General features: G+C 43.8%; 1 protein-coding gene and 1 long non-coding RNA gene across 2 annotated transcripts in view; one reads left to right on the top strand and one right to left on the bottom strand.

The window, feature by feature from the left end:
* The window catches only part of LOC133510384 (astrotactin-1-like), a 442,032-nt gene that overhangs the window by 379,494 nt on the left and 49,961 nt on the right, over positions 1 to 12,577 (top strand). The window lies entirely within an intron of this gene.
* LOC133510389 (uncharacterized) lies at positions 3,924 to 8,867 on the bottom strand. The gene is made up of 4 exons (XR_009797598.1): positions 5,599 to 8,867; positions 5,450 to 5,510; positions 5,165 to 5,348; positions 3,924 to 5,074 (listed from the first exon to the last, which is right to left on the bottom strand). It is a non-coding gene; the product is annotated as an uncharacterized LOC133510389 (long non-coding RNA).

Below are 12,577 nucleotides of genomic sequence, written 5' to 3' on the forward strand. Positions count from 1 at the left end.
GTTGGATAGGATTAGAAAAGAGCTCATTAGAGGGACAACCAAAGTCGGATGTTTTGGAGACAAGGTTTAAGAGAGCAGACTTCGATGGTTTGGACATGGTCAGAGGCGAGAGAGTGAGTATATTGGTAGAAGGGTGCTGAGGATGGAGTTGCCAGGGAAAAGAGCGAGAGGAAGACGAAAGAGAAGGTTGATGGATGTGGTGAGGGAAGACATGATGGCAGTTGGGGTGAGAGAGGAAGATGCAGGAGATAGGTTACAGTGGAAAAAGATGACACGCTGTGACGACCCCTAACAGGACAAGCTGAAATGAAAAGAAGAAGAAGACGGTGGATCAGCTGGTAGAGCATTGGCCTTACAGTTCTGAGGTCCTGGGTTCAATCTCGGACCCACCTGTGTGGAGTTTGCATGTTCTCCTCGTGCCTCCGTGGGTTTCCTCCAGGGACTCCGGTTTCCTCCCACATTCCACAAAGATGCAACGTTAATTGGACACTCTAAATTGCCCTTAGGTGTCATTGTGAGTGCGGCTGTCTTGATGTGCTCTGCGATTGGCTGGCAACCAGTTCAGGGTGTACCCTGCCTCCTGCCCCTTGACAGCTGGGATAGGCTCCAGCACTCCCTGCAACCCTTGTGACGATAAGCAGCTAAGAAAATGGATTGATGGATGATATGAAACCCTTGTGTGTGATAAATATGCAAAAAAAGAAAAAACAATGACATCAGGAAGGGTGCGAATACTTTTTCATGCCACTGTAGCCAATTGGTCGTGCCACAGCATTTCAATCAGGATGAGGAGAGAACTTTGACTTTTTTTACTTTCATCCAAACCCATTCTGTTGTAGACTTGTTTCAGTATTTTGCACCATTGTCCTGTTGCTACAACCATTGTCTTCCAGTTCATCTGCAAAATATCTTAATGAACTTGTGAATTACCTCACAGTTCTGAAGACTGTGTGGAGTTTGCATGTTCTCCCTGTGCCTGTACATGGGTTTTCTCTAGGTACATTCCTCGCTTTCCTCCCACATTCAAAAACCATGTCTGGAAGGTTAATTGAAAACTAAATTGCCCCTAGATGTGAATGTTAGCATGAATGGTTGTTTATATGTGCCTTGCGATTGGCTGGTGACCAGTTCAGGGTTTACCCCACCTCTTACGCAAAGACAGCTGGATCGGGCTCCACCCTACCTGTAACCCTAGTGAGGATAAGCGGTACAGAAAGTGGATGGATGGATGGATGGATGTTCATTAATTACAAGCTGTACAGGCCCAGGAGGCCCTGTAGCTCAGTGGTTAGAGCACTGGTTTGGAAAACTAGAGGTTGTGGGTTCGTATCCCACTGTGGCTTCCACTCCCTGAGAAGGATTGCATCAGGAAGGGCATCTGGCATAAAAAAAAAAAAAAAAAATTGTGCCAAAGATATGTGCGTTCATCTGAGATGACATGCTGTGGTGACCCCGAAAGAAACAAGCTGTCCGGGCCCCTCGGATGAGAGGTATGCCCCTGTGATGCTTCTTCCACCTCCTTCACAGTTGGGATATGGTAGTGTGGCGTGTCATTTTTCTCTCATAAATAGGATTGTGTGTTCTTCCCTAATACCTCATCATTGGTTTCATCTGTCCACAAAATATTTTGCTGTTGTGTTCACCCTGTTGTTAATCACATGAAAAGATATTTTAATTTATTGATGAAATAATAAACATCTTGAAAAAAAGGCATAGACAATTGGAACCTTAACATTAACATATTTCAAAGTCGCATTCCAAAAAGCCAGACTGTGAGGCTGTTACCAGTCATGATGTAGTCCACACTTCATTGTTGGAGAGCTGTCTTGGATTTTAACTCGTGTTTGGTTTGTATTTCACTTGTTATGCAAAAAAAAAAAAAAAAAAGAAAATTTCTTCATCTGTATAATTTCATTTGCGTGCAAAGCTGGTGGACAGCCTAAATGCTTTAGTCACACTTTGAAATTCTTTCAGTGGACTGCCCATATGAGAGGAGTGCAAATGTGACATGAACAGAAAAAGGAGAGAGTGGTCATAAAAAGTGAAGAGGACAGAAAACACTTCTAAACAATGTAAATATCAAATGCAAAAAAACATAAAACAGGTCTGCATCTTTTAGCTCTTTTAGACTATGCATTTGTGTGCAATTAACCTAATGTCCTCTTTTAAACTGTTAAATTCTTACATTGATACATTTTGCAATTTTGAGTATTTGCGTGCAAAGCTCTCTCACGGCATATCTCAATTGGTCAGGGGTAATTATAGAAAGTTATAGAACATCTTTTCACCCCTCTAATTATACAATGTTCTGTGATTTATGGTATAGTGAAGTCAATGGAATGGTCAACCGTTCACATATTAAGAAGAAATTGGAAGCAAGAGAGAAGATATACTGTAGATTGAAGCGTCATTCCATTTCTTCATAAGACAATCATAAGACTTCTTTTTTAGGCTCCTACCTTCCTCATTACTTTTTTTCATTCCTAAGGCTGCTGGGTTTTTTTTAAGTTAAAAGCAATTGTGCTCATTTAAGTAATCAGACTAATCAAATGGTTATGACTATCAATCAAGTGCCAAATCATCAAAGACATATGAGATGTTTTTGTTGTACAGTTGGTCTCTTTGCCTTTCAATATTGGAAAGGAAGACAACAAATTCCAAATGCAATTTAGTTAGGGTTTTAGCTCCAAGTTGTATTTGTTTGTGCATGCATGTATGTATGCGTGTGTGTGTGTGTCACTGCTGTCGTTGGCAATACGTGCTAACTGTAGGATCAGGTACAAATTGCTTCCACATCCAGTGTGTGTAACGACTGTACTTGTATCAAACAGTACCAGGACTTCTTTTTGTTGATATTTCACTTTTTACTCATAATGATTGCAACCTGAAAGTTCTTCAAAAATGAAAAAGTCTTGTCTTTCAAGTCAACAATCCTGTATACAAAATGTCCTGCCCACACAATCAGGAACCATGTACTTCGATTTGACTGTTGACATAAGCTAAACCACATTTTTGGTGGGACATCCTTTCAAAATATTTTTCCAACAAGAACAATCATTTGTATTTAGCACTTAACCAGTCTGAATTTTTCTGTTTGGAAATTTCAACTTTTTTCCTTTCAATTGTCACTTCACTTGGCATTTCGTGTGTTTAAATTTCCATACTGGGCAAATCGATTCCACAGCAAAAACAGATTATCTTTAATGCGGCCCTCCTTTCCATTTAGAAGCAGGGGAAAACAGACTTGAAGGGTCAACAGCCACACAGACACACACACACACACATACTCACGCATTCACACACTCACAAATATCTACACATTCAAACACACACCGCCTGGCCAGGCCTGCACATCTGAACTGACAAAAGCAGGCACAACATCAAAAGGTGAGTGATCCCATAGCTCTCATAAATCAGTCTCCTGGCAATCCTTGATTTTCCAACCAATCAGACTTGAAGAATGCAGAGGGTAAACATCTCCAGCTGAAGGACAAGTGGTATCAACTGCTTGTTTCTGTATCTTGTTATTCCTTTGCATTGAAAACCCTTTTTCCATCGACTACGGGTCCTGAAAAAAATATCGCACTTACCGAACGTGTCTAAATTTATTCTTCTCTGTAAATTCCTGCAGAAGACAGTTTTGACAGCCAGTCCTTTCAAATGCTTCAGTCCCCTTCAAATGGTTCACATTTTCTTGAACTCTCCATGGAACCGTTCATTCTTCAAAACAGGTGTTTGTAAATGTGAACCGATTTTTTCTTTCAAATTACTGCTTAGTGTTGAAGAATAAATATTTTCATTCATCAAATAAAATTACCTAAGGTCTTAATTGTAAACTATTTAATATAATTGAACTTCAGTAATTTCATTTAATCAGTGTTAAAACTATAAACCAGTTTGGCATGGAGTAGCTAGATGGCTGTACAAAAGAATCAGCAGTGCTATGCCTCTAGCAATACGTTTAAACAACAATTTAATATCATACTTTTACTACCACATTTATTCCTCAAAGTAAAAGCGCAAACCTTTGATGCCCAACCTAGAGCTATCAGACATGAAAGTACAACATCCTGGAGATTTAGGCAATTTTGCTAAATAGATTACATGTATACATATACATATATATACATACAACTATATAAATTATAACATTTCCCAAATGAGCCTAAGAGTCCTCTTGTGTCATCTTTGGATATGCTACTTGGGTTGCACTGTAAAAACTCCATAATAGACTCATATATCTCACACTCTGAGTAGCACAGCATCTTATACCAACTGACGGAAAATATTGACTATTTTGTTTTGAACAATCTTCCCTTATTTTTCTTGCTGATAGTTCAGGTGTTACTTAATATTAATACAAACCCTAATTATCTACAATGGCATTGGGATGTTTTATAAAATGTAAATTACCGTAATTTCTTGAAAATAATGTGCATTTTTTCCCAAAATATTTTCAAAAAGTCAATAGAGCGCATTATATTTAGGTATGGATGAAAATAAAAAAAATGTATAGTCGTATTCAGGTACATAGAGCAGTACAAAAGGTCTATATACACATTTCGATATGATATTCGATGTCTTATGTTACACAATTATATAAATGACGGTAATGTGTGTCACCAACCTGAAGTCTGACCTCCTTAGGTGGTGAGCTTTGCATTTTCCGATCGTTGCGTAGCATATGTAACTCAAGTAGTGCCGCAGTGGCAATGGACACAAAGGGGAGCTCTGTTCTCTGGCTCTGGAGACTTGCTTAACACATACCTCTTACAATGAGTAACATACAACTTAACATCGCTAGCCATTGTGTCCCAATATAATTGTTGTCTGGTGAGCCATAAAGTGCATTGCTGCCCCAGATGGCCAGCATCATCATGTACAACTTTAAGCACTTGGCTCCTTAATGACAGTGGAACAACCTACTGAAAGACCTTCTTCTTGCTCAACGGGTTTTTAGAGACACGATACAGAACTCCCAGTTGGACCATGAGTTTCCCCCGCTGCTTCAATACTCTGTTTGTCTCCCCAGATTCATGAACTCTTTCCCTGCGAGACGGGTGATGACCTCTGTCTACGAAAAATCGCACTCTGTTCAAAACAGGGTCCTGAGACTGCATATCATGCAGTTCGTCATGGGTGAACACAGGAAAAGGGTTCTTACCCATACACACCAACTGCTGCAACTGCTGCACAGGAGACACTGCCCTCATTGAACCACCTTCATCCCAGTGCCTGTGTGCCTCCAACACACCTCCTCCTGGGATGTTTTACCGCCGTTGGATATCCCCTTCCCCACAGACTTCAGAGAGAGTTGAGGTAGAGGGGGCCTGCCGTCCTACATCTGGCTGCTCACAAGAAAGGCAAAACACATAGGGCAAAGAAATATCACTCGCTTTCCCCAACAGCACGTTGTAAGGCGTTCTTGTCAACCTGTGCATCGCCTTACCCCCTACGAATGGCTCTCTGCTCAAAGCATCAGCTAAAGTATTCTTGGGTCCGGGAACGTACTGGATGTCAAAATCAAAAGGAGCCAGTTTAGAAACCCACCGATGCTTGGTTCAGTCAGAACGTATTTGAGGGGATTGTTATCCTTACACACAGTAAATTTCTGTCCCTGCAGCCAATGACTAAACTTGTCATGGATGGCCCATTTCATTGCAAAGAACTCAAGTCTATGAGCTTGATGCTTCAACTGAGCATGATAGAGTGACTTGCTGGCCACAGCTGTATCATGACCCCCCTATACCTGTGAATGTACAGAACCCAATCCACTGCTAGATGCATCGACGGCCTAAATGAATGGTTTGGTAAAATCAGGATGAGCTTGCAAGACTTGATCAATGATCGCACGCTTCAAGGACTCAAAAGAATGTCCACACTCCGCTGTTCAATCAGTGGAAGTAAACCTGATCACAGCCTTCTGGCACTTTTTACCACATGTGGCACGAGGTTGTCTGTGCCCAGTCGTAAATTGGAAGAGATCCTCAGCAATCACAGAGCCGTTCTCAATGAAGTGTTGGTAATACACTTCCATGCACAAAAACGAACAGACCTTGTCAGCAGAGGGTGTCACCCCATCACTCTCCATAAGATCAGCCTCACCCAACCTTGCTATTGCCTGTACTTTGTCCGGATCAGTGACTATCCCCTTCCAAGAACCCACATGCCACGAGATCTTTACAGACCGCCGCAATAATTTGCACTTGGCTGGGGAGAGCTTCAAATTATGCTGCTGCAGCCACCTGAAAACTAGTTACAGGCGCTCAAGACTTTCTTCCTCCATCCTTCCAAAATCTAACACATCATCCAGGTAGCAAAGCAGAGAAAAGAAGTTCTGATCCCCGAAAATCGTCAGCATCATTCTCATAAAAGTCACAGGGCTATTGCAAAGGTCGTGGAGCATCCGGTTGTACTCATGTGGCCCCATTGGTGAAGAGAAGGCCATGTCCTTCTTGTCATCTTCGTGAAGAGGCACGTTATAGTAGCCTGATGTCAAATCCAATGTACTGAAAAAGGCATTGCCTCCCATCACTGCCAAAACATCTGCCTGATGAGGCATAGGATGAGCATCTTCAACAGTTCTGGCATTTAGCCAGCAAAAATCAGTACACAGCGAGCTACAGTTCTCCATTCTTCTTCCAGCATACTCACTGCTAGACTTTCTGATTATTTCCCGCTCCTCCATCTCATCGAGTGTCTCTCTCAACTTCTGGTAATGGGCTGGCAAAAGCCTGCGATAAGGCAGCCGAAAGGAGCAGTCATCAGTCAACCGGATGCGAAAACAAAAATCAATAGCTTTCCCAGAATCCAATTTGTTTCTAGAAAACACACTCTCATACTTCACAATCAAATTTGTCAGTTTTTCTTTACAGGCTGGAGACACCTCACAGTCATCCAATGGCAAATCCTCAAAACCCAATTAACTGAGCTTGGAACTCCCATTTGACCTATAGCCACTCATGCAACTCTGAGCTGTCAAGCTGCCATGACTGCTGCCACTGACCACCTTTCCCTGCATTTGGTGAACTGCGCACTGGGTATATTCCTCAAAATCCTCCACCGCTATGCACGGGGAAACATGAGCCACTTTGTGTTCCTCCGTAGCGAGATTTTGGAAGCAGTTGGGTTGATTATTTTCACCGGAACCCACCCATCCTCCAACAAGGGAATCACAACCCTGCCCACTAATATGTTTCGTGGCACACACTTTGATGAGCTCGGCTTCACTATTACCGTACTCCCCGCTGAGAGTTTAGTACCTTTTGGAAGACGCCCCCACACCACATGCTCACTCATAGCCTCCAGTGTGACTGCTTTCTTTAACTTGACCGTTCCCACCTTTTCCAGGATTTCATCCCCCCTCTGCCTTTCCAGATTGGTCAAAAAGTGAGTAAACTCACTAGCTTCCTCCTGTGGTTGGCCTATTACACGCCAGTAAGCCTTGTTGCTCTTAAATCTCCTGATAATTGGTTTGAGCAGGTTAGTACCCACAACCAGCTCATCAACTTGCCCGTCCACAATCACAATTGCGACAAGATAATCAGAGTCCAACAGTTTGACTTTCATCTCACAGATTCCCACAGGGTCAGTTTGCTTCCCACCACACCCAATGAGGACATCATCCGTAGGGAATACTAAATCGCCATGTACAACTCCCACCTCCCTCAACCAAGGTACCAAATCTGCGCACAGAGAGTTGACCATAGACCCACTATCCAGCATCTTTCGGATATTGACCTTGTCCCCATTAACACGGTGGTGTTAAACAAACATTACTTTACATTGTGTTTTGAAAAATAACTGTTTCGTTATGGGAAAGAGTAGTGGAAGGTAGACTCAGGTCAGTATCTGCAAGCAACACTACGATTTCACACCTTCAAAGAGTACCACAGATGCATTATTTGCCTTGAGGATGCGCATGGAAAAGTACAGAGAAGGTCAGAAGGAGCTACATTGTATCTTTGTAGACCTAGAGAAACCCTATGACAGAATACCAAGAGAGGAACTGTGGTACTGCATGCGCAAGTCTGGTGTGGCGAGAAATATGTTGGAATATTACAGGACATGTACTGTCCGAGGGCAGCAGAATAGTGGTGAGGTATGCCATAGCCGTAACCGAAGTATTTAAGGTGGAGGTGGGACTGCATCAGGGATCAGCTCTGAGCCCCTTCCTGTTTGCAGTGGTAATGGATAGGCTGACAGATGAGGTTAGACTGGAATCCCCTTGGACCATGATGTTCGCAGATTATATTGTGATATGCAGTGAAAGCAGGGAGCAGGTGGAGGAACAATTAGAAAGATGGAGGCATGTAATGGAAAGGAGAGGAATGAAGATTAGTCGAACTAAAACAGAATATATGTGGGTGAATGAGATGGGTGGAGGGGGAAGAGTGAGGCTACAGGGAGAAGAGATAGCAAGGGTGGATGACTTCAAATACTTGGGGTCAACAATCCAGAGCAATGGTGAGTGTTTTAAGGAAGTGAAGAAACAAGTCCAAGCAGGTGGGAACAGCTGGTGGAAGGTGTCTGGTGTGTTATGTGCAGAAGAGTCTCTGCTAGGATGGAGGGCAAAGTTTATAAAACAGTGGTGAGACCGGCCATGATTTACGGATTAGAGACGGTGGCACTGAAGAAACAACATGAAGCAGAACTTGAGGTAGCAGAAATGAAGATGTTGAGGTTCTCGCTCACAGTGACCAGGTTGGATAGAATTAGAAAGGAGCTTATTAGAGGGACAGTCAAAGTTGGATGATTTGGAGGAGGAGAAAAGGAAAGGAGAAATTTTGTCCATAAATTTTATGAAAAAAAAAAACAATGACAAAGGATAGACTTGGCAGAGGCCAACCCTTAGCGGGAAAAAAAAATGACTTACTGTTGGCATTGTGAACCAAGCTCTGACATTGGTCAAACAGGGACTGAATATCTCATGTCTGGGGGTTCGATAAACCATACACCCAAACTACCTCGCACAGCACTCCCCGAGGAACATGATCGAATGCCTTGTTGAATTTCACAAAACACATGGAGACTGGTGAGGAAACTCTCATGAACTCTTGAGGACTCTGCTGAGGATGTAGAGCTGGTCTACTGTTCGATGGCCAGGATGAAAACCACACTGCTCCTCCCAAATCTAAAATTTGACTTCCGCCACCCCAGTCTGACAGTCCAGAGTCAGTGTCCCCAGTGTCCATGTGATGTTGAAGAGGCATGTAAACCAGGAAAGACCCAAAACATCCAGAGCCTTTAGGACAGGGGTGTCCACATTTTTTTTGCCCCAAGATCTACTTTGCAAGCAGCATATATCTCGCGATCTACCGACGGTTGTATTTGCTGGGTGTATGTTCTCCGCAACGGGCGTAGGAGGGCCGCATCACAGCTGCTGCCATGTAGAGAAAGCACGACACATATTAAATAGGAAGCCAGCTTGCTAAAACCTGCCTTGATGTGCGCACATGTCAGGAGAGGCCAGAATTGGTCAAACCGATTGTCCACATGTAATCAACATTTTGGCCAGACCTTCATCAACCAATGGGTTGGGTGATGTCTTTTTTTTTTTTTTGGCACACGGTTGTGATCGACCATAACTGCTTTTACTGATAGATCACAATCCACACATTGGGCACCCCTGCTTTAGAAACTCTGGCAGAAGTTATCAACTCCAGCACCTTGCCACCGGGGAGCTTTTTTTTTTGTACCACCTCAGTGACCTCGAGATAGGAGAGCCTGCCTCAGAGACCCCAGACTCTTCTTGTTCATGGAAAGGTATGTTGGTGGAAATTGAGGAGGTTTTGGAGTCTTCTCCCCACCAACTCACAACGTTCTAAATTGAGGTGAGTACCAGCCAATCCCCACAATACACGGTGTTGATGGTGCACTGGTTCCCTCTCCTGAGACAACGGCTGGTGGACCAGAAGTTCCCTCACAAAATTACTTCCATGCTCCATTTTTTTTCCTCAGTGACCACCAAAGCTCAGTTCTGCTTGTCCACTCAGTAACCCTAAGCTCTCTCAGGAGTCCAACAAGACAAAAATCCCCAGTTAGATTCCTTCATCAGCTTGACAACATCGCTCACGACGTGTTAGGTGTTGCCCCCATGACAGGTACCTACCACCTTATGGCCACAAGTCTGGTTGGCCACCTCAGCAATGGAGGCATGGAACACGGTCCACTCAATGTATCCCGCCTCCCCTGGAATATGGGTGAACTTCCTTATAACAATGGACTGATACACAGTCCGCAACACTGCAGATGGCGCACAGATCCAACTGATGGTCTCTCATTCTATTCTTGCCTCATTCTTGAACAAGATCCTAAGATACTTAAACTCCTTAACTTGGGGCAGGAGCTCATCCCTGACATGTAGAGGCCATGCCACCCTTTTCCGATTGAGGGCCATGATCTCATATTTGGTGGTGCTAATTCTAATCCCAGCCCCTTCACACTCCACTGTTAACCACTCCAGTAAGAGTTGGAGAGCACATCTTGATAAAACCAACAGAACCGCATCATCTGCAAAAAGCAGAGGTGCAATACTGAGGTGACCAAACCAGACCCCCTCTATGCCTTGGTTCCACCTCAAGATTCTCTCCATATAACCTATAAACAGAATGTGTGACAAAGAGCAGCCTTATCTGAGTCCAACCCACACCATAAACGAGTCTGAGTTACTTTCAGCAATGTGGACCAAACTCTGATACCAGTCGTACAGGGATCAAACAGCTACTATCAGGGCGTTCGGTGTCCGATACTCCTGAAGCACCCCCCACAGGTCAACCCGAGGGACACGGTCGAACACCTTCTCCAAGTCCACAAAACATATGCAGACTACTTGGGCGAACTCCCATGCACCCTCAAGAACCCTGCCGAGAGTGGAAAGTTGGTCCACTGTTCCACGTCCAGGACAAAGACCACACTGAATATGACATTTGACTTCCTGACGGACTCTCCTCTCCCACACCCTTCCTTACAGGGAAAGGTGAGGAGTGTGATCCCTCTTTTGTGAGAACACACCCTCCGGTCTCCTTTCTTAAAAACACGGACCACCATCGCGTCTGCCAATTCAGAGGCACTGTCCCTGATGTCCATGCAATTTTGCAGAGGGTTGCCAACCAGAACAGCCCCACAACATCCAGAGCCATTGGAAACTCTGGGCGAATATCATCTACCCTCTGGAGCAGGAGCTTTTTAACCACCTCGGTGAGCTCAACCCCAGAGATAGGAGAGCCTGCCGTAGAGAACCGGCCTCTGCTTCCTCATGAGAGAGTGTGTTGGTGGATTTGAGGAGGACGAAGTATTCTTCCCACCAACTCATAAATTCCCTCGTCAATGTCAGTGCCACCCTATTTCCACAATACACAGTGTTGATGATGAACTGCTTCCCCTCCTGAGATGCTGGATGGTGGACTAGAATTTCCTCGAAGCCATCCGTAAGTCTTGCTCCATGGCCTCAGTCAACTCCTCCCAGGCCTGAGTTTTTGCTTCAGCGATAAGTGTATCTTCACCTCGATGAGATGGGGGGGGGGGCACATTGCTGCGACTGCCATGGGGAAAGCAAGAGACAGACGGTAAGTATGAGGTCAGCTTGCTAGAACACACCTTTATGTGCACTGGCTTAGTGATACATCAGAAGAGACCAGGATTGGTCAAACCATCCGACAGGCAATCAAAGCGTGTCATTGACGTATTGGTCACACCTGAATCCAGCACTCCTGCAGCCCTTGTAAGGATAAGTGGATGAGATAATGGATGAACAACATTTTTAATTTTTAACACTGATTTACACAATATTTCCTGATGTAATACATGTAATACATGTAGGAATGTCAATTTCAGCACAGGGTTCATTGCTGTCCCCTTATCCTGTATTTTCTTCAAAAGTCTGACATTTTTCTCAGTCAGATTTGGACAACCCTCTGTTGTAACACCTTCCAGCTTGTGACATTTTTGTCCTAACTTGTCAAAATATGTAGTTAACTTTGTGAACAAGTCTCTGCCAGTGGTGGTCCCTTTCCCTGACTCTCTCTTACATGACTTGAAAGTCTCCTGTTAGCCCATGAAAGAAGTTGAGCAGTGAGGCAGTCTCACATACAATGAAGAAAATAAGTATTTGAACACCCTGCTATATTGCAAGTTCTCCCACTTGGAAATCATGGAGTGTTATGAAATTTTCATCGTAGGTGCATGTCCACTGTGGGAGAGAGAACCTCAAAAGAAAACTCCAGAAATCACAATGTATGATTTTTTTTTTGTGATTTATTTATTTACTGCAAATAAGTATTTCAACACCTGTCTATCAGCAAGAATTCAGACCCTCAAAGACCTGTTAGTCCGCCTTTAAAAGTCCACCTCCACTTCATGTATTAGCCTGAATCAGAAGGACCTGTGTGAGGTCGTTAGCTGCATAAAGACACCTGTCCACCCCATACAATCAGTAAGACTCAAATTTGTAACATGGCCAAGACCAAAGAGCAGTCCAAAGACACCAGAGACAAAATTGTACAACTCCACACGACTGGAAAGGGCTACGGAGAAATTGGCAAGCAGTTTGTTGAAAAAAGGTCCACTGTTGGAGCAA

This window comes from Syngnathoides biaculeatus, chromosome 13, assembly GCF_019802595.1.
Source record: "Syngnathoides biaculeatus isolate LvHL_M chromosome 13, ASM1980259v1, whole genome shotgun sequence".
NCBI classification, from domain to species: Eukaryota; Metazoa; Chordata; class Actinopteri; order Syngnathiformes; family Syngnathidae; genus Syngnathoides; species Syngnathoides biaculeatus.